This window comes from Hyla sarda, chromosome 1 (genome assembly GCF_029499605.1).
Source record: "Hyla sarda isolate aHylSar1 chromosome 1, aHylSar1.hap1, whole genome shotgun sequence".
NCBI classification, from domain to species: Eukaryota; Metazoa; Chordata; class Amphibia; order Anura; family Hylidae; genus Hyla; species Hyla sarda.
In genome coordinates, this window is record NC_079189.1 from 354,511,456 (window position 1) to 354,538,796 (window position 27,341).

At 42.0% G+C, this 27,341-nt stretch overlaps 1 protein-coding gene across 41 annotated transcripts in view; it reads left to right on the forward strand.

Annotated features, from left to right (window-relative positions):
• The window catches only part of PTPRD (protein tyrosine phosphatase receptor type D), a 1,959,121-nt gene that overhangs the window by 1,503,395 nt on the left and 428,385 nt on the right, over positions 1–27,341 (forward strand). The gene's annotated exons all lie outside the window — the stretch shown is intronic.

The following is a 27,341-nucleotide window of genomic DNA, read 5'->3' on the forward strand; positions in this document are numbered from 1 at the left end:
ATAGCGGGGTGCTGCAGCAGCGATCCCCTGGGTCCCCAGCAGCGGGACCCCGGCGATCTGACATCTTATCGCCTATCATTTGGATAGGGGATAAGATGTCTAGGGGCGGAGTACCCCTTTAAGCAAATCAAACATAGTCTAGCACAGGGGTACCCAACCATCCTGCATTACAGCAGGAGGTGTGTCCAGGAAGGTTCTGGTGTGGGTGGAGGAGGTTTCGGGGAGGTAAGAGGCATTGGCTAAATGGAGGAGGGGAGGGTATGTCAGAGGAGAGGGGTGCGTGGAAACTGGCCAATGCCCAGTACGTTCTAGCAGCACGCAGACATGTCTACTTATGTAGACATGCTACTCATGTCCCCACCAGAGCGGAGCAGAAGAGAAAAGTTAGGAATTAGTGGGCATGCTCTGTCTTAAAGGGGTTCTCCGGTGAAAACCTTTTTTCTTTTAAATCAACTGGTGCCAGAAAGTTAAACAGATTTGTAAATTACTTCTATTAAAAAATCTTAATCCTTCCTGTAACTTATTAGCTGCTGAATACTACAAAGGAAATTCTTTTCTTGTTGGAGTTCTCTCTGATGACATCACGAGCACAGTGCTCTTTGCTGACATCATAATAATAATAACTCTTTATTTATTGTTGTCCTTAGTGTGATTTGAACCCAAGGCCTCAGCACTGCAAGGCAGCAGTGCAAACCACTGAGCCACCATGCTGCCCTTAGCATACATCTGCTATGCATGGTTGCTAAAATGGACAGAAATGTCAGCAGAGAGCACTGTGCTCGTGATTTCATCAGTGTTCCAAAAAGAAAGAAATTTCCTCTGTAGCATTCAGCAGCTAATAAGTACTGGAAGGATTAAGATTTTTTAATAGAAGTAATTTACAAATATGTTTAACTTTCTGGCACCAGTTGATTTAAAAGAAAAAAGGTTTTCACCGGAGTACCCATTTAATGCTCTCATTACTAGTGGTAAATGAGTCAAACGGTGCTTACTTTCATTCCTTCAAGGAATGCAAGCATTTTTAAGGGGTTCAGGGGAGATCAGAGAGGTGTTGGCTACACAGAGGAGGGGAAGGCATGTCAGGGGAGGTTCAGGAGAGAGGGATGTGTGAAAACTGGCCGATTTGCAGTATGTTAATTACAAACATGTTGCTAATATGGGGGGAACAAATTTTGGAAATGTGCTGCCAAGGGGTTCTCCACAAAAAAAACGATTAGAAATTATATATATATATATTTTATATACATATTTGGTATCGCCGCGTGCGTAAATATCTGACCTATTAAAATAAAATGTAAATGATCCCATACGGTGAATGGCGTGAATGTAAAAAAAAAAAGTCCAAAATAGCTGCTTTTTTATAACATTTTATTCCAAAAAAACCTAATAAAAAATGTAATAAAAGTTTTGTATAAGCAAATATAGTATTAATAAAAAGTACAGATCACGGCGCAAAAAATGAGCCCTCATACCACCGCTTATACGTAAAAATGAAAAAGTTATAGGTCTTCAAAATGGGGGGATTTTAAACGTACTAATTTGGTTAAAAAGTTTGCGATTTTTTTTAAGCGCAACAGTAATAATCATGGGTATCATTTTAATTGTATTGACCCAGAGAATAAAAAACACATGCCATTTTTACCACAAATTGTACGGCATGAAAACAAAACCTTCCAAAATTTGCTAAATTGCGGTTTTCTTTTTAATTTTCCCACACAAATAGTATTTTTTTGGTTGCGCCATACATTTTATGATAAAGTGAGCGATGACATTACAACGGACAACTGGTCGCGCAAAAAACAAGCCCTCATACTAGTCTGTGGATGAAAATATAAAATAGTTATGATTTTTTGAAGGGGAGGAGGAAAAAACGAAAACGTTAAAATAAAATTGTCTTAGTCCTTAAGGTTCAAATAGGGGTTAAACAAGCCAGGAGAGGTCTCATTCACACTTGTATGTGTTGGCTTTGTATTTTGTCTGTATGGATTAGATATACACTCTAGAGCCAATCTATGGGTGTTCCCAAATCTGATATTTTACCCTAATGCTTTCCCACATATTTCTCAAGTCCTTTAGTTCTTCCATTTGAAATGACTTACGTTTTGACAACTGTTGAAAAGATCTATACAAACTGATGTGAAAACTTAGGACAAGGGACACATTTTTGCGTCAATCTTTTCATCAGGTTTGAACCTTTCATAAACAAAACCTAGCTTAGTGTGAGTCCACATATGTGTTATGGAGCATCCATCAAAGCTTCCATAAGAAAAAGTGAAAAAAACTGTGCAATGTGCTGCATTATTTTTACAGTAAAATACAATCCTGAACTCAAAATCATCACTTTCCTAAAAACAAACAACGGCTTAACTATAGTGGGTACATACGTTCCCATTGCACCTGGGCCATGGAGTCTAAAACATCCCTATGCCTAAGGAGACTAGTACTATACATTATGTATGATGATTGAGGAGCCCCATTACAAATTTTACATTGGAATCCAGGACCATTTACAGGAACATGTATTATACATTATATTGTACAGTGCTGATGGCTATGACCATTACTGGGATAAACATCTATATCTATATATCAAATTATGTTTAAGGCTTGTCTGATTTTTCCAGCAACTCAGACCAGGTAATTTTTTCTGAAGTTAGGTTCAGCCGGTGATGTATAAAGAGTATATATATATTTTTTTTAAATCAACTGGTGACAGAAAGTTATCCAGTATTTATCAGCTGCTGTATAAAATCATGTAGTTCTTTCCAATCCAACACAATGGCTCATGCTGCCACCTATGTCCATGTCAGGAATTGTCTAGAGCAGAAGAGGTTTGCTCCTGCTCTGGACAGTTCTCGACACAAAAACAGATGGCAGCAGAGAGCACTGTATCTCACTGGAAAGAACTAAACAACTTCCAGTGGGAGAAAAAAAGCAGCTCATTGGACTTCAATGTATTTAAACATAGATAAATTACAAATCTGTATAACTTTCTGGCACCAGTTGATTTGAAAACTGTTTTTGGGAAAGTATATCCTCCAAAATACCCTTTTAATGTTTGTTTTTTTTTTTCTTCCAATAGCAAGGGCAACCTGTATGACTAAATGAGAGGTATCTTGAACTGGCGTTCACCTTTATGACATTTATGTGTTAAAAAGGCATACGGACAGGGGTTGTTGTAATGCTACAAACTTTTTTTTATCACTGGTATCTCCCATCACAGCAGCACCATATACACATGGCAGTAGTTGGGAGATATAATGCTGTGATGTCATTGTGATGTCATTGCTCTACTAAATAGAAAACTGGAGTGGTAGGGATTAACAGAGGTCAACATTTGAGGAGTAGAAGAGTTTCAAAGGTAAGTTTATTTATAAAGTTTAGTGTGGGGGGGTTCAAAGGCTTATTCTAACTATTCTAAAATGCCATTGGAGACTGAAGAAAGGTAAAAACAAATTTGGCATTCATTCACGTTTTATCTACTCTAAGGAAAAACATTTCTGCTGTCTGAACAGCCATGATAAAAACAGACAGGTTTATGGCAAAATAAAATGGGAGTACTGAATGTGTCTTCTAATCACTTTCTAATCCTTATTTAACCTATGTATTATTAGAGCTGCTAGACAAATGACTTACTTAATTTCTAAAGACAGCTTGTCATATTAATTAGAAATAATTACAATCCAGAGCCATGATAGTTCACACTGAAGACATGAGAAAGGTAAATGAATTTTATCCTCTTGCTGTTTATTAAATACACTGCTCCAAAAAATAAAGGGAACACTTAAAGGGGTTATCCACCATAAGGTGATTTTAGTACATACCTGGCAGACAGTAATGGACATGCTTAGGAAGGATCTGCGCTTTTCTTCTGGCTAAATGGCTATGTTGTGAGATTTTCTTAATATTGCGGCTAGCTTTTTGTGAACTGGCATTTCCTTTTTGAGCTTTCTTCTTTGCCTACAAATCCCATAATTCCATTTTCCTCCCTCCCACACATCAGCCACCCCACCCATTGAAACATAAATGAGCTGCATCCATTCAAAGGACCTGTGGTTTTCAATCAGGGTGCCTACAGCTGTTGCATTAGTTGCAGATTGATCCCTCTCCCACCAAGCAACCCCTCCACCCATTGAAGCAGAAAGGCTCCCTGAGACAACAGTCATTTTGTATGCTGTTCAAAATAAATATTGGGGTGAAAATCACATTAGAATTGTGAGAAAACCGTCACACACCGGTACAGACACTATATTATGAACTACACTAACTTTACTGCCCCTGTAGCATAGTCAAATAAAAAGAATTCCTGGAATACCCCTTTAACCCCTTAAGGATGCAGGGCGCACCTGTTCGCCCTGAGTCCGCTCCCTTTCTATAACGTGGGGCCACGCCATGGCCCCACGTCATAGCAGGTTGGGCACCTAGCAACGTCCGGGACCCGTGGCTAATAGTGCATGGCACTGATCATCTATCCCTTTAGACGCAGAGTTGATCGCCGCATCTAAAGTGAAACTAAACTGCTCACCCCCCCTTTTCCCATTTAAAAAAACCTGTGTAAATAAAAATAAACATATGTAGTATCGCCGTGTGCAGAAATGTTCGAATTATATGTCTGAATGTAGAAAGCACCAAGATTGGCAAATTTGTCACTGGCACCATGTGCTCTTCACAGATCAAAGCAGGTTCACACAGAGCACATGTGACAGACGTGACAGAGTCTGGAGACGCGGTGGAGAACGTTCTGCTGCCTGCAACATCCTCCAGCATGACCGGTTTGGCGGTGGGTCAGTAATAGTGTGGGGTGGCATTTTTTGGGGGGACCGCACAGCTCTCCATGTGCTTGCCAGAGGTAGCCTGACTGCCATTAGGTACTGAGATGAGATCCTCAGACCGCTTGTGAGACCATATGCTGGTGCGGTTGGCCCTGGGTTCCTCCTAATGCAAGACAATGCTAGACCTCATGTGGCTGGAGTGTGTCAGCAGTTCCTGCAAGAGGAAGGCATTGATGCTATGGACTGGTGCACCCGTTTCCCAGACCTGAATTCGATTGAGCATATCTGGGACATCATGTCCTGCTCCATCCACCAACGCCACGTTGCACCACAGACTGTCCAGGAGCATGCCCAGGCGTTGCAGGGAGGTCATATAGGCACGTGGAGGCCACACACTACTGAGCCTCATTGTGACTTGTTTTAAGGACATTACATAAAGTTGGATCAGTCTGTAGTGTGGTTTTCCACTTTGATATTGAGTGTGACTCCATATCCAGACCTCCATGGGTTGATAAATTTGATTTCCATTGATGATTTTTGTGTGATTTTGTTGTCAGCACATTCAACTATGTAAAGACGAAAGTATTAAATACGGTTAGCTCATTCATTCAGATCTAGGATGCGTTAGCTTAGTGTTTCCTTTATTTTTTTGAGCAGTGTAGTTTAACCAACTCATCTATCCTTGGGACCCTTCCAACAACCAGAGGAACGTCAGAGATGATAAAATTAGTCTGGATTTTCCATAGATAATAGGTGGAGATGTTTTTCTTTTTGAAAAGGTTTATTTCCAACACCCATAGGGATTTGTGCCAAAAGTGAAATTCTGCATGCACTATAGTGTCTTGAACGTCTTTAGGTTCAGTGAATATATCAGGTCTGTTGGGGATTCTATTGGGTATTGTCATTAGTCACAGTTTCCTGCATGTCATTTTCTTCAAAAGAGCAGCCAGGGGGCAAATAACACTGCACTGGATTATATCAAAGTATCTTTTTAAGCATAATGCTGATGCTTCCTGTTTTGGTCTGCAGGAATTCACTATGCATACCTGTGAAGAGGAGAAAAAACAAACTAATTTTTATCTCTTTGGCTTTTTCGCAAGATACACAAAGTTGCATAGATTTCCAATGGCACATGTCTTAAATTTTGCAACCAGAGCTCCTTAAAAGAGAATAGAAAATTAAAAAAAAGAAAGTTTTCAAGAAAAACAATACTGTTGGTGGTGAGATCAACATCAGATTCTCTTGTCACTTATCGTCTAATTGACTGCTCTACAGATTTTCACCAGTGTTTTAATGCTGTTTAAGCATAGACAGTGCTTTGTTGCAGTTTCAATACATTCTAGGTATCAATCCAGCATTTACATAATGGATTCTGGCAAACATCTTTGTGCATAAATACGAGCTACGCTTTGCAAACCCCCTTGATTAACTAGTGCTTGTGATTTTCTTACCTATGTACGTTACACACAATCAATCATGATTTGAAGGAAGTGTCAATAATATTGAAACAAATTGTACGATGTAGTAAAAATGTGAAAGGGCTTCTCATTGCAATCATTTGGGCTAATTTAACTCTTCTCCACAAAGGCAGCCAGTAGCTGTCTCATCTGTTTTAAGAAATGGAGTTAAATTGAAATACAGCACAGGATTAGGCTCATTTCTTGGCATTTGTAGACACAACATTCTTATGTTAATGTTGTCTATTTTTTGGTGTTTTATGTATATTTAAGTTACATTTATATAAGCATATAACAAGATATAGCATCAATACAGTTTTCTTTATACATGATGGAGTCATTGAATATTGGACAAGCGTGTTGGCAACGTAACTGCTATGATCCCGGACCCCAGGTAAATGGAACGTGAGAAATGCAAACAAGAACACAAGGAATCCCATGGGGTAGGAAGATATGTGTAAATGGAAAAATGAAAGAATGGGAGCCTCCACTCCACAATTTGTTACAAATCTGGTGTTGGGCCAAACCAAGAAGCAAGGTCTAACGGACCCTAGGTGTTTAAGAGTGTCTTATCTCTTTAGCCCAGATTTATTAACCCCTTAAGAACTCAGACCATTTTGACCTTAAGGACCTGGCCATTTTTCATGTTTGCACTTTTGTTTTTACCTCCTCTCCTTCTAAAAATCAACTTTCAATTTTGCACCTACAGACATATAAGGGCTTGTTTTTTGCATCACCAATTGAACTTTGTAATTACTTTTTTTTTATAACATAATCTGCATTGAAACAAAAAAAATTATTTGTGACGTTTTTAGGGGGCCTCAGTATCTACGTAGTGCACTTTTCGGTAAAATTACACTGAACAGGGTTATTGGTGCTCTACTGCTCCAGCCTGCCATGGCGAGGAGACAGGTAGAGCCCTCCTGCCATCCTCTCAGCTGATCGGGACATCGCAGTTTCACCACAATGGCCCTGATCAGCTCTGCTGAGCTAAGCGGCTTGTTAAAGAAAAATGGTCATCCTATTCACTTACACTAAACCCAATACACTGGGTGAACAAGAGAACGATGAGGGGTCACTGGCTGCTATATGTACCTGCAAATTGGAGATCTTTCCCTCCGAAGATCTGCTTCCATCTTCCCTGAATTGTGCACCAGAGGTAGGCCCATGGGCTTGATTTGATTATTCCTTGTTGCGTGTCACATGAGCGCTGCTTCGACTGAATGCTCACATGACCCGCAGCAATGAATATTCAAATTGAGACGGCGGGCCAGCTTCCAGCGCACGATTCAGGGAAGATGGAAGCAGATCTTCGGAAGGACAGATCTCCAGTTTGCAGGTACATATAGCAGTCAGTGACCCCTCATCGGTCTTCTGTTCACCCACACTTTAACCCAGTGTATTGGATTTAGTGTTGGTGAATAGGATGACTGTTTTCCTTTAACCCAGCATTCTAGACACCGCAATCAACTTTGAAAGTGGCATCCAAAGACCTGATTAGCGATGTCTGGCATTAACCCTGAGTCCTGGTTGGTGATAGCAGTTAGGACCCACTGGGTTTGAAGTGTGCTCAGCTCATGAGCACACTTCAAACCCTTGTAATGGGACTAGGGCGTACAGGTATGCCCTGCCTCCTTAAGTACCAGGACGCAAGGGCGTACCCATATGCCCTGCGTCCTTAACGGGTTTCATACCTTAACAAAATCTGTTAATTGTAACATAACAAGATAGATAGTACCACGGCACTCATGTTCTGCAGGTAAAAAATCTGGCTTTTACCAATACAACCAATCACAGCTCAGCTTACATTTACCAGACACACACCAAAGATATGCAGTCAGCACTGCTCACTGATTACACACACTTGTTACACCATGTGAGAAAGTCCATCAAACTTCAGCTGGTAGTTGTGCAGTTATTTAGGTGCTCTGTAGTAACAAATACCAAGCTTCAAGGCATAACATAACATAAGATAGAAAGTACCATGGCACTCACATTCTAAAGGTAAAAAATATGGGTTCTTTATTCCAAGAAGGACAGCAAGTTACATTAGGAGTAAGCAAGATGACAGGACTGTGTCCATTTCACAGCCTCAGCTGCTTCAACTGGTCCCCTGCTGGGAAATGGACAAAGTCCTGTCATTTTGCCCCCTCCTGATGTAATTTATTGGAATAAGGAACCCAGATTTATAACCTGCAGTAAATGAGTGCCGTGGTACTATCTATCTTGTTATGTTTCATTTACCAGAGTTAGTTAAGTTAGTTAAGACAGAAAGCTGGGCTTTGACTGCAGCTTTTTACTCCAACAGATTAAAAAATCTTGGTCATAAAATATCATCACATTGGGCTACAATAATATTACTGGAGTAGATGAATACTTTATTAAGTATATTTTGAATATTCTATTTATTTTTAGAAATGGTATAGAATTACTGTTCTATATAAAATATGTCATAACCTTTCTTTTAACCTGTTGGGGACCACGGGCGTATAGGTACTCCATGGTACTTAATCTATCAGCAGGCATCCCGTGCCAATGCCAAGGGGGGTCCTGAGACCCACCCATGCCGGCGATCGCCGCAAATCACCGGTGAATTCACACCAGCGATTTGCGGTGATTCCTAGTCCTACGGGTCTTTGGTGACCCAGAAAATAAGGGGGATCGGGGGTGTTTAAGACACCCCCGGTCCCCCTGAAGGGATAGGAGTTAGGTGGCAAGGGTACCACCCCTCCTATCCCTGCTATTGGTCAGTCAGAAGCATCTGACAAATAGCAGATCGAGGGCGGGGAGTTAAAGTTCGTGTCCCCCCGCCACTCTGCCCATCCACTGTTGTCCAGGCAGAGCAGGGGAACGGTCGGTGACTGGCTTCGGAGGTCACTTACCATCGGTGGTGGCAGCAGCGGGCAGCAATGACATGCGGCTCCCTTGTGCGGCGATGACATGCGGCTCCCTGGTGCAGACTACGGAAGCCGGTGAGTTGCCTAGCAACATCTGGAGGGCTACAGTCACTGTAAACCCCCGCTCGTGTGAATGCACCCTAGAAACACTACACTACACTACACTAACACATAATAAAGGGTAAAACACTACATATACTACCCCTTACATTGCCCCCCCCCCCCCCCCCCAATAAAAATGAAAATGTATCGTACGGCAGTGTTTCCAAAATGGAGCCTCCAGCTGTTGCAGAAAAACAACTCCCAGCATTCCCGGACAGTCACTGACTGTCCAGGAATGCTGGGTGTTGTAGTTCTGTAACATCTGGCTCATCATATGTTGCAGAACTACAACTCCCAGCATGCCTGGGCCGTCTCAGCATGCTGGGAGTTGTAGTTTTGCAACATCTGGAAGGGCACTGTTTGGAGACCACTATAGAGTGGTGTCCAAACTGTAGCCCTCCAGATGTCAATTCAAAGCATGCCGAGACTGTCCAGGCATGCTGGCAGTTGTAGTTTGGCAACATCTGGCCCTTCAGATGTTGCCGAACTACAACTCCCAGCATGCCTAGGCATGCTTGGATTTGAAGTTTTGCAACATCTGGAGGGCTACAGTTTGGAGACCACTACACAGTGGTCTCCAAACTGTTCTCCTCCAGTTGTTGCATAACTACAACTCCCAACATCCCCTTCGCTGTCTGGTCATGCTGGGAGTTGTAGTTTAGAAACAACTGGAGGAAAACTGGTTGGGAAACATTGTCTGTTTCCTAACTCAGTTTTTCTCAACCCGTGTTCCTCCTGCTGTTGCAAAACTATTACTCCCAGCATGCACAGACAGACCATGCATGCTGGAAGTTGTAGTTTTGCAACAGCTGGAGGTACATGGGTTGGGAAACACTGAGTTAGGAAACAGACAGTGGTGTGGAAACTGCGGTAGTCTGTTACCTAACTCAGTGTTTCCCAATCCCAACCAGTGTGCCTCTAGCTGTTGCATAACTACAACTCCCAGCATGCACTGTCTGTCAGTGCATGCTGGGAATTGTAGTTTTGCCACCCCCCCCCCCCCCCCCACACACACACACACACACACATTCACATGGGCAGGGGTTTACAGCAAGTTTCCGGCTTCAGGTTTGAGATGCGGCAAATTTTCCGCCGCAGAGGGAAACTCCCGCCTGTGTGAATGTACCCTAAAAACACGACACTACACTAACCCTAAATAAAAAGTAAAACACTACATATACACACACCCTTACACTGTCGCCCCCCCCTCCCCCCAATAAAAATTAAAAACGTCTTGTGCGTCAGTTTTTCCAGAACAGATAACAACTCCCAGTATTGCCGGACAGCCATTGACTGTCCAGGCATTTTGGGAGTTTTGCAACAGCTGGAGGCACCCTGTTTAGTGAAAACTGGCGTACAGTATTTTTGGTGGAGGAGGCAAGCGTAACGCTTGCATCCGGGCCCACCCCTAATTTAGGCCTCAAATGCACATGGCGCTCTCTCACTTCGGAGCCCTGTTGTATTTCAAGGCAACAGTTTAGTGCTAGAGATGAGCTAATCGAAGCTGACGAACCCGAATTAGTTACGAATTTCAGGATTTATTCGATTCGCAACAAATGCGAATATCGCCGCGATTCTATTAAACTTCATTTTACAGTGTTCCAGGCTCCAGGAGACCTAAAATGGTGGATCCACATGTCAGTACATGGGGCAGGGGATGCTGGGAAGGCGGAAAGGCAAGGCGGGAAGGGAGGTAGGCGGGATGGTCCTGAATCCCTTGCAGGATGTAGCATTTATTGACCCCTGTGTCACAGCCCTATATAATCGCCAGCCGTTTTGTGGATGCTCATTTCATGCCATTGACTGCAGAGGGATAGGACGGCTGCGTGTCTCTGTGTGTTACACAGACACGCTGAATTGATCATACCGCAGCGTTCCACTGCCAACTGCTAGTCACATCAGCGTTGTGGACAGAGAGCAGTGCAGTGCTTTTCTTATTCTCACTGAGAAGGATTTTTACGCCAGCCATTAACCTCCCAGTCACTTTTCATTGCCTCATTCATGAACCATATCACAGGAGGCAGGAATGATTTTTCAGTGCAATTCTGAGTATTTTTTCCACAAGAAATCATCTGCTGCTTATACTAGTCTGTAGACGGTATAATAACCAGCATTTCACACCATTCGTAATACTCTGTGACAGAGTGCAATTTTTTTTTTAGTGGTGCCGCACTTTTGTGTCCTGCTGCTGTGCAACAATAAGTTTTTTCAGCGGACTGTAGTGCATTTTTCTGCCCTCATAAGTGCATACCACATACCTACATCAAAGCAGTCTACTATTTTGTATCTGTAAATCTGTAACAAGTCTAGATACTGGGAAAGTCCAGGCAAAAGTAATCGCCGGCTGGTGTTTTACGAAAATACGTTTTCCAAGTGTACTGTAGCGCATTTTTTGCCCTCATACATGCATACCACATGCCTACATCTAAGTAGTGCCCTTTTTTGTACCTGTTAATCTGTAACAAGCCTACATACAGTGAAAGGCCAGGGAAAACTAATCACTGGCTGTTGTTTCATGAAAATACGTTTTCCAAGTGTACTGTAGCGCATTTTTTTGCCCTCAAACATGCATACCACATACCTACATCTAAGAAGTGTACCATATTGTACCTGTTAATCTGTCAAGGGCCTACATCCTGTGAAAGTCCAAGCAAAAGTATTGTAGCGCATTTGTCTGCCTTCATCAGTGCCACCGCATACGTACATCTAAGTAGTGTACCATTTTGTACCTGTTAATCTGTCAAGGGCCTACATACTATCAAAGTCCAAGCAATAGTACTCACCGGCTGGTGTTTTACAAAAATACAGTGTTTTTAGGCGTATTGTAGTGCATTATTCTGCCCTAATTAGTGCATACCGCAAACCTACATCTAAGTAGTGTACTATTTTGTACTTGTTAATCTGTCAAGGACCTAGATACATTGAAAGGACAGCCAATAGTACACACCGGCTGCTGTTCTAGACAAATACTGTTTTAAGTGTAGTGAAGCGTATTGTACTACACTCATATACGCAATAAGTATGTCAGGAAGAGTATTGCCAGGATGTGCACAGAGGAGTGGCAGAGGCCTAAATTCATCAGGCGCAGGCAGAGATCGCAGCAGAGTAGGGGTGTGTGCCAGCCGGAGTCGCAGCGAGAGGTCTGAGCTCCTGGTGTCAGCTAGCAGCCGTGTCACGACTAGCAACCCAGCAGCCGTGATTGAACGGTTCACTCGGTCATCCACTTCATCTCAAGTGACATCCAACACACCCAGTCAACAGTCGGTGGGTTCCTCACACTCAACCCTCAGTTGGCGCATGGCCCTCATGCTGCTGCTGCCACCTCCAGGCTCTGTCATTGTGATGCTCTATGATCTCCTCATGCTATTGCCACCACCTCCACGCTCTGTCGTTGTGCCACCATATGATCTCCTCATCCTGATGCTACCACCGCCAGACTCTGTCGTTGTGCTGCCATATGGTCTCCTCATGCTGATGCTACCACCTCCAGGCACTGTCATTGTGCCGCCATATGGTCTACCAATGCTGATGCTGCCACCTCCAGGCTCTCTAATTGTGCTGTTCTATGGTCTCCTCATGCTGATGCTGCCACCTCCAGGCTCTATAATTGTTCTGCTCTCTGGTCCTCATGCTGATGCTACCACCTCCAGGCTCTCTCATTGTGCTGCCATGGATACTGCAAAACATAATTAAGGTGCTGGTCCCCAGTTTCAGAAATTCCTTGCATTAGGGTAATTTTTAGGACTCCTGATGCCACCTCCAGGCCATGCTATTCAGCCACAATATGGTATCCTCATGCTTCAGCCACCTTCAGGCTATACCATTCAGACACTACATGGGCTCCTTATAATTTCCCCACCTCTAGGCTGTGTCATTCAGCCAATATATCATTTTCTGATGCTACTGGGACTGAGATATTAACTCTGTGATGGGATTCAACATGTAAGGATTGTCACACAATCAACAGAGCAAGAGATGGGAGAACAGCACCAGGTTTATTGGCAGAGCTTATAAAACAAACACAATCCACACGATATGGGGTGATCTGGAGTCTGGGCAAACAATGGGCAACAGAAGGGCACAGTCACTGGGCAACGGGAAAGGAACAAACTGCAGATCCCAGGATTCAGCTCCGGTCCAACACTCCACACTCAAATGTATTGTCCACAGCCCACAGATAACAGCTCCATGTCTAGTGTTCTCTCATGTCCCCTGGGAGGTCCGGTCCTCACTCCTCAGTTCACAGGGGTCCACATCTAAGTCCACAGATTACTCCAACAAGATTCCTTGTTCCAGAGGGAGGCCTCAGCCTCGGCTCCTCTATCCCAGCAATTCTCCAGATTCTGGGGCACAATCTCCAGGGCAGTGTTGTACTAGCAGCAACTCTTACCCCCAAGATCATCACAGTAACTGCAGGCTCTGTCCTCACATCAGGTCCTGCCTCTGGGACATCCCACACTCCCCTGAATCCCACACCCAGCTCTTCTTATCTTCCCAGTCTCCTGAAGGGGGGCTCTGCCAACGGCTCCAAGGTGTCTGCCCCCAGACCTGAGGTGGTCAGCAGGAATAATTTTCATTCCTTTGGTCAGTATCCCCCAATCTTCCTGTGTCCTTCCAGCCCCCACCCAGACCATATGTGGACAGCAGGAGTAATTTGCATTCCTTTGCTCAGCATCTTCCTGTGTCCATCTTAAGTCTAGACATATCAATCTTGACAACAGAACCCCCTTCCCCCTCCATAACAAATAGACAAATGGCCTAAGTTACCTACAGAATACAACAGAAAATGTTGTATTGGTGCACCATCACAACCTCCAAATATGTTCTGGTAGTACTAGCTAACATAAATCCTTAATTGAGATTTCCAGCTTGATCTTTCAATGTAAGGGGCTATGAAACCCTCTTGGGTACTGCTGATACATGCTCCTGACTGCTCTTGTGTCTTTCATGAATTACTTGACTTACTGATGCTTCTGGGATTGGGCCTAACATTTTTGGATGTTTAGCACTAGCTAAATACATGCTGAATAGAAATTTCAACATTGATCTTTCAATGTAAAGGGTTATGAAACCCTCTGATGTACTGCTGATGCCTGCTCCTGACTGTGTGTTTCTGGAACTACTTGGCTTATTGATACTTCTGGGCTTGGCCCTTAAATTTTTGGATGTTTAGCAAGAGCTAATTACATGCTTAATAGAAATTTCAACACTGATCTTTCAATGTAAGGGGTTATGAAACCCTTGGGTGTACTGCTGATGCCTGCTATTGACTTTGTGTTTCAGGAACTACTTGGCTTATTGATGCTTCTGGGCTTGGGCCTTACATTTTTCGATGTTTAGCATGAGCTAAATACATGCTTAATAGAAATTTCAACATTGATCTTTCAGGGTAAGGGGTTATGAAACCCTCAGGTGTACTGCTGATGCTTGCTCTTACTGCTTCTGTCTCTTTTAGGAACTACTTGGCTTACTGATGCTTCTGGGCTTGGGCCTTACATTTTTGGATGTTTAGCACGAGCTAAATACATGCTTAATAGAAATTTCAACATTGATTTTTCAATGTAAGGGGTTATGAAACCCTCGGGTGTACTGCTGATGCCTGCTTCTGACTGTGTCTTTCAGGAACTACTTGGCTTATTGATGCTTCTGGGCTTGGGCCTTACATTTTTGGATGTTTAGCAAGAGCTAAATACATGCTTAATAGAAATTTCAACATTGATCTTTCAATGTAAGGGGTTATGAAACCCTTTGTTGTACTGCTGATGCCTGCTCCTGACTGTGTCTTTCAGGAACTACTCTGCTTATTGATGCTTCTGGGCTTGGGCCTTAAATTTTTAATGTTTAGCACTAGCTAAATACATGCTTTATAGAAATTTCAACATTTATCTTTCAATGTAAGGGGTTATGAAACCCTCTGGTGTACTGCAGATGCCTGCTCCTGACTATGTGTTTAAGGAACTACTTGGCTTACTGATGCTGCTGGGCTTGGGCCTTACATTTTTGGATGGTAGCACTAGCTAACATGCATCTTTAATAGAGATTTCGACATTCACTTTTAATGTTAGGGGTTGTGAATCCCTCTTGTGTACTCATGCTGCTGCCTGCTCCTGTATGTGTCATATAGCAACTACATGGTTTAGTGATGCTCCTGAGCTTAGGACATTACATATATATATATATATATATATATATATATATATTTATGGTAGCACTAGGTACCATACATCTTCAATTGAAATGTCAAAATTCATAATTTATTATTAGAGATTGTAAGGCCCTATTGTCTCCTCATCTGCGGGCAACTCCAGGCTGTGCCATTCAGACACTATATGGTCTCCTCATGCTTCAGCCAACTCCAGGCTATGCCATTCAGGCAATATATGGTTTACTGATGCTGCTAGGCTTGGGTCTGAGAATAACATTTTTTTATGGTAGCTACCCCAAATCTTTGGTTTAAAACTCAGAATTAATCTTATAATCTTAGGGAAGGCCTAGTGTCTACTCATGCTGCTGCCAACTCCTGGCTGTGCCATTCATACACTATATGGTCTCTTCATGCTGCCAACACCTCCACCCTGTGTCATTCAGCCACTATATGGTCTCCTCATGCTTCCAACACCTCCACGCTGTGTCATTCAGCCACTATATGGTCTCCTCATGCTTCAGCTTCATCCAAGCTGTGTCATCCAGCCACTATATGGTCACCTCATGCTGCCAACACCTCCTCACTATGTCATTCAGCCACTATATGGTCTCCTCATGCTGCCAACACCTCCATGCTGTGTCATTCAGCCACTATATGGTCTCCTCATGCTGCCAACACCTCCACGCTGTGTCATTCAGCCACTATATGGTCTCCTCATGCTGCCAACACCTCCATGCTGTGCCATTCAGCCACTATATGGTTTCCTCATGCTGCCAAAACCTCCACACTGTGTCATTCAGCCACTATATGGTCTCCTCATACTGATGCCACCTCCAGGCTCTGGCATTGTGCCGCTCTGCGGCAGTGATTCTAAAACCGATGCCAGTTATCTGCATTTTATTCAGAATAACAGTATTATTTCCCTACCCCAGCACACTCCATATGCGTGTTAGAACACAGAAAAGTCTTCTACACCCCTATTGGGGCTCTCTGTAGGCCAGAAATAGCCATTTATAATATAGATTTGCCGCAAATAAATTTGGATCAAAACCAATTTTTTTATTTTTTATTTGGCGAATCAGCCGAATCGAATTTTTAAAAAGTTCACTCATCTCTATTTAGGGCAACACATGGGGTATTTCCGTACTCGAGAGAAATTGCGCTACAAATTTTTTTGTGGCTTTTTCTCCTTTTATCCCTTATGAAAAGGTAAAGTTGGGGTCTACACCAGCATGTTAGCGTAAACAAATTTAATTTTTTACACTAACATGATGGTAAAAAAGATCCCCAAGATACCCCATATGTGGGCGTAAAATGCTCTGACATAAATGCAAAAAATAAATACCCACATGTGACCCCATTTTGGAAACTACACCCCTCACGGAATGTAAAAAGGGGTATAGTGAGCATTAACACCCTACAGGTGTCTGACAGATTTTTGGAACAGTGGTCCGTGAAAATGAAAAATTTTATTTTTCATTTGCACAGCCCACTATTACAAAGATCTGTCAAACGCCAATGGGGTGTAAATGTTGACTATACCCCCTTGTTACGTTCCGTAGGGAATGTAGTTTCTGAAAAGGGGTCACATATGGGGGGATCTACTGTTCTGGCACCATGGGGCTTTGTAAACGCACGTGGCCCCAGACTTCTATTCCAACCAAATACTCTCTCCAAAATTGCATTGTCGCTCCTTCCCTTCCGAGCATTGTAGTGCACCAACAGAGAACTTTACATCCACATATGAGATATTTCCTTACTCGAGAGGAATGAGATTATAAATTTAGAGGGACATTTTCACCTATTACCCCTTGTAAAAATGAAAAATTTGGGGTAACATCAGCATTTTAGTAAAAAAAAAAAAAAATTTCATTTTCACATCCAACTTCAACGCAAAGTCATCAAACACCTGTGGGGTGTTAAGGCTTACTGTACCCCTTAATACAATCCTTGAGGGGTGTGGTTTCCCAAATATTATGCCATGTGGGGTGTTTTTCGCTGTTCTGGCACCATGGGGACTTCCTAAATGAGACATGCCCCCCAAAAACCATGAGCAAAATTCGCTTTCCAAAAGCCCAGTGTCGCTCCTTCCCTTCTGAGCCCTTTTGTGCACCCGCAGATCCCTTTACATCCACATATTATTTCCTTACTCAAGAGAAATGGGGTTTCAAACTTTTCACCTAATACCCCTTGTAAAAATCAAAAATTTGGGGTAACTTCAGCATAGTGAAAAAAAATGTTTTTATTCATTTTCACGTCCAACTTTATTGAAAATTTGTCAAACACCTTTGGGGTGTTAAAGATTAGCTCCCACAATCCTTTTTTTTTTAAATTATTTTTTCTGTCCCTGCCTATTGCCCATCTTTCCCTAACCCCCTCCCTGCCTTTAAATTTTTTTTTACTATCTGAGAAATGCCTTTTTGTCTACCTGGTAGTGTGCTCACTTACCAGGTAGACAGGTGGACTTCCCCAAGCAGGCGCGATGTCACTGATGCCTGCTGGGGGGGGGGGGGGCTACTTCCGCCCTCAGCTCATCTATACAGGGTGCCTCCAGCTGTTTCACCACTACAACTCCCAGCTTGCCCTGACATCTATTGGCTGTCAGGGCATGCTGGGAGTTGTAGTGGTGAAACAACTGGAGGCAGCCTGTGTTGAAAACAAAAACTTTATGGCCATGGCCGCGGTGCTACCCTGAACCCCGCTCTCAGTCCCCCCCCGAACCCCGCTCTCAGTCTCCGTCCCCCCCCCCGAACCCCATTCTCAATCTCCGCCCCCCCCAAACCCCGCTCTCAGTCTCCCCCCGAACCCCGCTCTCAGTCCCCCAAACCCCGCTTGCCATACCGAAGTGCAGGACAGCAGCAGCAGTGGCATTTATGCCGGGAGGCTGGGCCAGCGTGTAAGGCCAGGGAGCCAATGCGTGCATCCTCTGTTCTCAGCGCTCGCTCCCACCGGTCTGATTGACAGGCAGGGAGCGAGCACAGGTTGACTGAATTAGGACCGATTGCCTGGCCAGCATTGGTCCTAATTCACTAGTGACATCATGTAAGGCTGCAGCCGGCCACTAGGATGGAGACTAGGATGGAGACCCCTATTGTAAATTACACTATTTTAATGATTAAAAAAAATAATAAAGTATATTAGAGATATGTTGTAGTACATAATTACTACAACATATCAAAAAAAAAGTTTGGTGATAGTGCCAATTTAAGGCTCACTTTAAAACTTGTTAAGTTCCTTGAGGGGTGCAGTTTCCCAAATAGTATGCCATGTTGGGTGTTTTTCGCTGTTCTGGCACCATGGGGGCTTCCTAAATGCGACATGCCCCCCCCCCCCAAAACCATTTCAGCAAAACTCCAAAATCCCATTGTTGCTTCTTCCCTTCTGAGCCCCCTAGTGCACCCACAGAGCACTTTACATCCACATATGAAGTATTTCCTTCCTCGAGAGAAATTGGGTTAGAAATTTTGGGAGCTTTTTCTCCTTTTACCCCTTGTAAAAATAAAAAAAATATATGGGTCTACAAGAACATGTTGGTGTAAGAAATTAAGATTTTGAATTTGAGCCTCCACTTTGCTGCTATTCCTGTGAAACATCTAAAGGGTTAACAAACTTTCTGAATGTTATTTTGAATACTTTGAGGGGTGCAGTTTTCATAATGAAGTCCATTATGGGGTATTTCTAACATAAAGATCCTCAAATTCACTTCAAAACTGAACTAATCCCTGAAAAATTAAGATTTTGAAATTTATTTGAATAATTTGAAAATTGCTGCTATACTTTGAAGCCCTCTGATGTGTTCAAAAAGTAAAAACATGTCAACTTTATGATGCCAACATAAAGTAGACATATTGTATATGTGAATCAATGTACAATTTATTTGGAATGTCTCTTTTCCTTCCGAGCAGAGAGCTTCAAAGTTATAAAAATGCTACATTTTCCAATTTCTCATGAAATTTTGGAATTTTTCACCAACAAATGATGCAAGTATTGATGAAAATTTACCACTAACATAAAGAAGAATAAGTCACAAAAAATAATCTTGGAATCAAATTCATAATTACAAGCATCCCAGAGTTTTTAATGCTTAAAGTGACAGTGGTCAGAATTGTTAAAAATGCTCTGGTCCTTAAAGTCAAAATGGGCTCGGTCCCCAAGGGGTTAAACATAATACTAAACGTAGTAGACCTTAAGGAGGACAGACAAGCGCTGACAATTCCTTCTAAATTTTATTTTTTCCATTTTAAGAGTTAACTTATGTGCTACTGTCTAAATGAAGGGGAAGAGAGAATAAACTATTATTGTAGTAAATGAAGATGTAAAGCAAACAGGACATATCCTTTGTTGTGATAATTTTTAAGACAAGTTATAACTTAATAATAGTCATGCATGGTAGCATTCTTGGTGTGCAGCCGTGTGCCTGACTCTTTCTCAACAACATCCGAACCTTGTTTGGTTGCTGCTTGTGCATGTCTGGAGCTGTAGGGCATGTGTACGCGTGTTTAGCAGTGAGCTCAGACACACTTGTATGCTTGACTTTTAGAATGACTTTGACACATTGTTTTGCATCCAGATTTTTGCACTGGTTTATCAGATATATTCTAGGCCACTACTCTGCCTCAAAGATCATTTTTGGTTTAATATATGCCGATATTTTGCTCAAATTTGCATGTATTTTGCATGTATTTAGCATGTTTGCAAACAATACCAAACTATAACACATTTGTAATATACTACTAGGCAAATAGAGATATCACTCATTATATTCTTCCTATAGATGTGAAATTATAAAAATATAGATAATAGAAAATAGATGATAATAATAGAATAATAGATAGATAATAAAAATCATAGATCAGAAAGAGCATTTTCCTCTCCCAACAGAGGCCATAACAGTCAAGTAGAGATCAGTATTTTAGGTGCAATTGTCTTCTCTGGGGATAATAGGGATTATTAATATAGATCTCATTCTCTTCGGTAAAACGTGATATATATTGATACGTTGATTAGGCTTCTTTAGGGAGAATATGGGCTGCATTTATATGAACATATTTGCAAGTCTATATATTCAGTGTAAAATCAGGATCCCATGTTGTCATTTGAGTAACTTTCATCTCTGTGTATATATTCCTTCCTACATAGCTTTCTGTGACCTGTTTACACCAGCATCTGTAAAGAAGACCTGTGGTCAGTCCCAAAAAAAAATGTCGTTTTTTTTTATCACCTTGTAGCCTTGGTTGTATTAATTCCAACAATGTTTTTCGTACTTTCTCGGTTCCCAAGATATAGGGATTTTAATATTTGGTGTACTATATGTATGAAGCCCATATGCTGCAGTGAGACAGGCCGAGAAGTACCCAGCCACATGCTTCTTCTAACTTGTTCTAATAATCGCTGGGAGTCTGAAGACTCAGACTTCAAGCGATCAAGCTTTTGACATAACTCGGTAACAGATCTAACATTCTTTTCAAATTACAGGGACACTTTAACTTATACAATCATAATACAGCATTTTTTTTTTTACAAATTGTAAACATATGAAGCAAAGTCTTGACATACTAGTAGAAAAAAACTAAACATTTTGCTACCATACCCCAAAAAGTCTAAAGGATTTCCACTATAAAAATGCTGTTTAATCAACCAGCATCATGTTGTAAAGCAAAAAGAGCTGAGCATATTGATGCAAAGTTGTGTGGTATAAGATTTAGTATAACTATAAGTTTATTGATTTATTTACATTTCTGTTCATTCTGGGAGTCCAGTGGGCAGTCTTACTAAATAGCTGTCAGTCTTCCCTCTACACATAAATATAGATGTAGCTGTCGATCAGTAAGTAGGACTGTATCTAAAAAAAGGGCACCCTGTAGCAAATATCAAAATGGGTCTCCAATAATGCCATAACAATTCCTTATTCCCCCCCCCCCAGACAGAAAGGTCTGGTGTTTATTTCCCCTTGCTTCCCATGCCTCCCTCTATTAATTTGCTGACACTGCATTTCCCTGGAGAGAGAAGTTCTCCGGAAATTCCTTCTACATCAAAATACTATGTATTTCCTAGTGAGAAGCTATGTCAGTGGCAGTGTGAGATCTGAACTTCAGTATAGACTAAAGACTGATATATGTCTGAAGATTACATCAAATTACATCAAATTATGTAATCCACAACATCTTAACCTTTTAGATAGATTTATTGTATATAGCAGGTAAAGTCTAAAATGGTGCTCAAGGGTGGAGAAACTTATGTCCACAATAGGTGTAGGTCCACAATAATAAGTGTAGGTCCAGGTACCTGCTGATTCTGATCCAAAACTAGTCAGAAATGATCGCCGGCTGCTAAAGCTATTGACGCATAGTGAAATGATGACCTAAGGTTCTGTAATACCAAAGAATAGGATCCAAGTCCTAAGCATTTCATTTGATAGGCCTCATACAGTTTATATTGGCTTCAGACCACGCTTTGATACTTTTCATTTCGTAGAAGCCCTAAGAGATTTTGACAAAAACAGGAAAGTAGTAATACATATAAAAGTATATTTTACTGTAATGTCACATACTCTTATCATATATTGTGCATCACAGTGATTTATACAGCCAATTTCCAACTTTTTACATTTCTTGTTATGCTTAAAGCCATGCTTAAAGAAATCATCTGTATTTTAGGCGTTATTAAGGGTTCTTCCTGACATTCTGTTGAATGAGTGAAAAAAATCTAGCAGCTTGCTTAAAAATGTAGCTTATAGCATTTTTGTGAGACAATATGTAACTGTATGGTCTTGTTACCTTTACTTATACACCTATTTGAATGCTTGCCAAAAAAAACCTTAAAGAGTACATTTTTTTTAATATATATTAGAGCTGATTGTATATAGAACAACTTTGTATTTGGATTTAATTTTAAAAAATTGCTTCCTTTTATGTGTGTATTCATTTATAAAATGTGGCCACTAGGGGTCTCCCTAGGAGTCCCTGGCCGCAAGCTTTTTCATTGATTTCGGACTCACGCCAGCCTGGCAGTGAGTTCGAAATCACAACGGTGGCTGAGCACATGACGAGCTCAGCGCTGCTCCCCAACTGTCAATCAGACAGGCGGGAGCGCTGTGCTTACACACATACCACGCAGGGCTCTGTACACTGAGGACAAGCAGCGCTCTGTACACTGAGGACAAGCGGGGCTCTGTACACTGAGGACAAGCAGGGCTCTGTGCACTGAGGACAAGCAGGGCTGTTTGCACTGAGGACAAGCAGGGCTCTGTGTATTGAGGACAAGCATGGCTCTGTGCAGTGAGGACAAGCAGGGCTCTGTACACTGAGGAAAAGTGGGACTCTGTACACTGGGGACAAGCAGGGCTCTGTACACTGAGGACAAGCGGGGATCTGTATAGTGAGGACAAGCAGGGCTCTGTACATGGAGGACAAGCAGGGCTCTGTACACTGAGGACAAGCAGTGCTCTGTACACTGAGGACAAGCGGCACTCTGTACACTGAGGGCAAGGAGGGCTCTGTACACTGAGGACAAGGAGGGCTCTGTACACTGAGGACAAGCAGGGCTCTGTACACTGAGGACAAGCAGGACTCTGTATACTGAGGACAAGCAGGGCTCTGTACACTGAGGACAAGCAGGGCTCTGTACACTGAGGACAAGCAGGGCTCTGTATAGTGAGGACAAGCAGGGCTCTGTACATGGAGGACAAGCAGGGCTCTGTACACTGAGGACAAGCAGCGCTCTGTACACTGAGGACAAGCGGCGCTCTGTACACTGAGGACAAGGAGGGCTCTGTACACTGAGGACAAGGAGGGCTCTGTACACTGAGGACAAGGAGGGCTCTGTACACTAAGGACAAGCAGGGCTCTGTACACTGAGGACAAGCAGGGCTCTGTACACTGAGGACAAGCAGGGCTCTGTACACTGAGGACAAGCAGGGCTCTGTACAGTGAGAACAAGCAGGGCTCTGTACACTGAGGACAAGCAGGGCTATGTACACTGAGGACAAACAGGGCTCTGTACACTGAGGACAAGTGGCACTCAATGCATTGGGGACAAGCAGGGCTCTGTAAAACTTAGGACAAGCGGCACTCTGTGCAGTGAGGACAAGCGGTGCTCTGTGCTATGAGGACAAGCAGAGCTCTTTACACTGAGGACAAGTAAGGCTCTGTACACTAAGAACAAGCGGCGCTTAGTGCTGTGAGAACAAGCAGGGCTGTGTACACTGAGGACAAGTGGCGCTCTGTGCAGTGAGGACAAGCAGCGCTAAGTGAAGTGAGGACAAGTGGTACTTTGTGCAGTGAGAACAAGCAAAGCTCTTTACACTGAGGACAAGCAGAAATCTGTGCACTGAAGGCAAGCAGGGCTCTGCAAATGCCGGAGAAGTTAGGGTGGAAGCAGTCCCCCCAGCAGGCTTCAGTGACGTAGAGCCCGCAGGTGCACACCCACATGCTCCTTTCAGTAGCTCACATTATATGAGCAAGAAGAGAGGTAAGATAAATAGCTTTTTAAAGCTCTTAAACAAGAGGGAAAGGGGGGTGTTAGGAGTAGTTAGAGGACATAGCCTGAGTTAATTTAGAAAAGTTTATTTAGTGACAAGTACACTTTAAGCTCTTCTGGACTCTAATGGAATTTAAGACGAGGTCTCTATGACGGAAACATTCCGAATAGAATAGTATAAATGTAACACAGTTCTTTCCTCGAGTGTCGTTTTATTACTGTAAGTTAAATTAGCTGTTTTTGGCTCACAAATGCTAGATATAGACTCTGATTCTCTTTTACTGAGTTAGTGTTCTAGTCCCTTTGATGTATTGTACAATATTTTTGTAGCAAGCTGACACTATGAACATTTTTTGCTTTTATAAATTGCTTCCAAGAATAAGGGAGATTGACTAGATAACATGTACATGTGTAAGCTATACCATTCATAATTTTTTTTATGGGTAATACATTTGTGAAAAAGCTTTACTAAGGGAAAACAATGTTTATAAAATACCAACAAATACCACAACACTTTACAATAACAGAGAGTATATGTAGACTTTGTAGAGTAAGAAACTATTCAACAATAGGAGTGAGGGTCCTGCTTAGAAGAGGAATTAGGATACAAACAAAAGGTAAAAGTTCTGTACAATGGTCCAACCACCTTGTTTTTGAAAAAAAGAAAAAAGCAAAACAAGAAAGTACACATAAAACTGTATGTGTATGCACAGATATGAGATGCATTGACCTGCTGCTAACATGGACAGTACAAAAAAGCCAAAGATCATGAAATGTTGTGTCAGAGATTTCCAGAAAAGGATCACATGATTTTTGACTGTATAGACTAATACTGTTCTTTTTGACTGGATCGCCACCCTAAATGGGAACATTGAATTTAAAGGGTAATTCTATGTAAAATCCACATAGGGGGACAGTGGGAAAAAAAAAACAACTCTTTCTCTTACCTTCTTCACTCTTGCGCCAGAATCAAGGAACTCGATTCCTGGTGTCTGGCACTGATTAAATGAGCGGCCGTGTGATGTGACATCACCAATCCCACTAGCGCTGGACAACGGGAACCTAGTTTCATGAGGCCCATGAAGGTAAGAGGGGGTTTTTCTTACTGTCCCAGAGCGGATATTGTGAAGAGTTAAATAATTGGAGTACTCCATTAACGATTTATTATTTATATAACATTTTATTTTTCTTTGGGGTTATAGCCTTAGTTCTACACTAGTATGTGTGGATGCCTGGATATGCTGGGTCTATAATATTGTCTATAATTTATAGTTATGCTGGATAAGTGCTAGCATGTTAGCTAAAGGATGGTAATTGTTGGCACAACGGGCTTGAGATTTCTTTTGCCAAATCATGCATACTAGAAACACTCTCCAGGCATGGGGATGTAACATATCCATTAGTGCTCATCAACATCTACAAATTGTTAAATCTTTTGATTATTTGCTTCCTCTCCATGCTCTCATTGTAGCCATTACCTCCTGGACTCACAATATGTAAATGAGGAGCATCCATGACATTGACACATATTAATCTCTCATGTCTGTAAGAGTTCTACACAGAACATTTTACAGAATATGTGTCTGCATTTTCCGTGTTGCAGTCAGTTAAAATCATACTGTCTGCTATTTTGGCCTAATAATAAGCTAATTGTTTTAGTACGATCACAAAGAAACACTTCTGCTCCACTGAAGCTGGTGTTCCATATGGCAGAGTGTATTGCTGTGCCACTACAGTGATTCAGTTTGTGAGGCAGGAGGTTGGGATGGTGATGGTGCACCCTTATGTTTTCTTCTGAGGTTGCTCTTTGCAGGCTATTATGTACTAGCATAAACAGATGACTGTTATAGGATGGTGGTGGGGTTGATAGACTACATTACTGTTCATTTTCTATGGATATTATGATTATTCATTTAATAAGAGGTTTGTACATTAGAAGGGAACTTGTTACAGTAAAAATGCAGTCCAATCTGCATGCAGCAGGTTATAGAGCATAAGGAGCTGAGCAGACTGGTATATAGTTTTTTTGGAAGTCCCAGTATAAATTGTCATTTATTCATGTAAATCTCTGCTCATGCTTAGCTAAGTAGTCATGTGGGCAGCCCTACTCGGAGACTGACAATTATACACAAAGAGCTGTCAGTCACTGAGTAGGAACGCTCACATCCCTACTTAGCCCAGAAAGAGAAGAGGTTTACATGAATAAATGAAAAGTTATGCTGGGACTTTCTCCACAAAACTTATTATCAATCTGATTAGCTTATTCTCCTCTATAACACCATGCCTGCAGATTATACTGCATTTTCATGGTGACAGGTTTCCTTTAAGCAGGTAGTATTCACTAAGAAAAGGGGTTGCTAGAACAGGGGATGTTAAAACTTTGTATTCCCCAAATAGAGATATTGGAAATGCTTGCAGTAAAGACCGCTGTGAGTATAAACACTCCAACTCAAAATGCTAAAGATTTGACTAGCTGATTCAAACATATTCAGCAGTTTTGCACAAAGTCAGAAGACCCCATTGTCTGTCCTGAAGGCAGTGATTCCCATTCTTATTTCTGCAGAGGAACCCCTAAAAATTTTTTCACTCTTCGGAAGCCTCAGTATTGTACCTGTCTCGAAACTTGGAGTAGGGGTGGGAAAGGCGTTGAAATCTTGTCTAGTTCCATAAATTGGCTCAGATACAATTACTACTTTGCAATGAATCATTGAGCAGGCTAACATCAGTTTGACTTCCCCCATGGTAAGATAAGGTAACACATAATTGCTGAGGATTTTCCCACAATGATCTTACAAGCAGAAAATCCACAGCACGTACAGTAGAAGCAAAAAGGATGACATAAAAAAATTGTGAATTTCACATTCTCAGCATGGTAATTTTGGTATTGAATACCCTATGGATTCATTGCAGATTTCCCAATTGACTATAAAGAGGAAGTCAGAATCGCAATAAATCCATAGAGTTGCAATTGTTCTGCAGATACCGTACATTGTGTATCTACAGCAACATCCATAAACTACTCTGAAATCCACAGCATTAAAAAGACTAAAGGTTTGAAACATAATCTACACAATTTGATGGGCAATTCAACATTTAGAAAAGAGAACAAAGCACTCACCATCCATCGATAACGTTTTGCTTTATTGCTGAAATAACCATCTTTAAAGGCAAGTACTATGCAGTAGTAAACAACAAGAAACGTGGTCTCAAATGGCTGGAGGTGCTCAACCCCAAATGTGGTTGTGCATTTATACTGGGGGAGCAGATCCTGCCCTTGTAGTCCGTTGCTAAGGGCGATCCCCAGCATAAAAATGCATACAATGGAGGATGCCGGCAGCGGACTACAAGTGCCACAAAAGAATCCTACACCAGATAAACGGTGTGGATGTGTAACAATTAGAATACAATACAGGAATATGGGTGCACTACTGTGGTAGATGTATACAATGACATTGGCTATCCCTCAACACTGATTTTAAAATTGAGACAT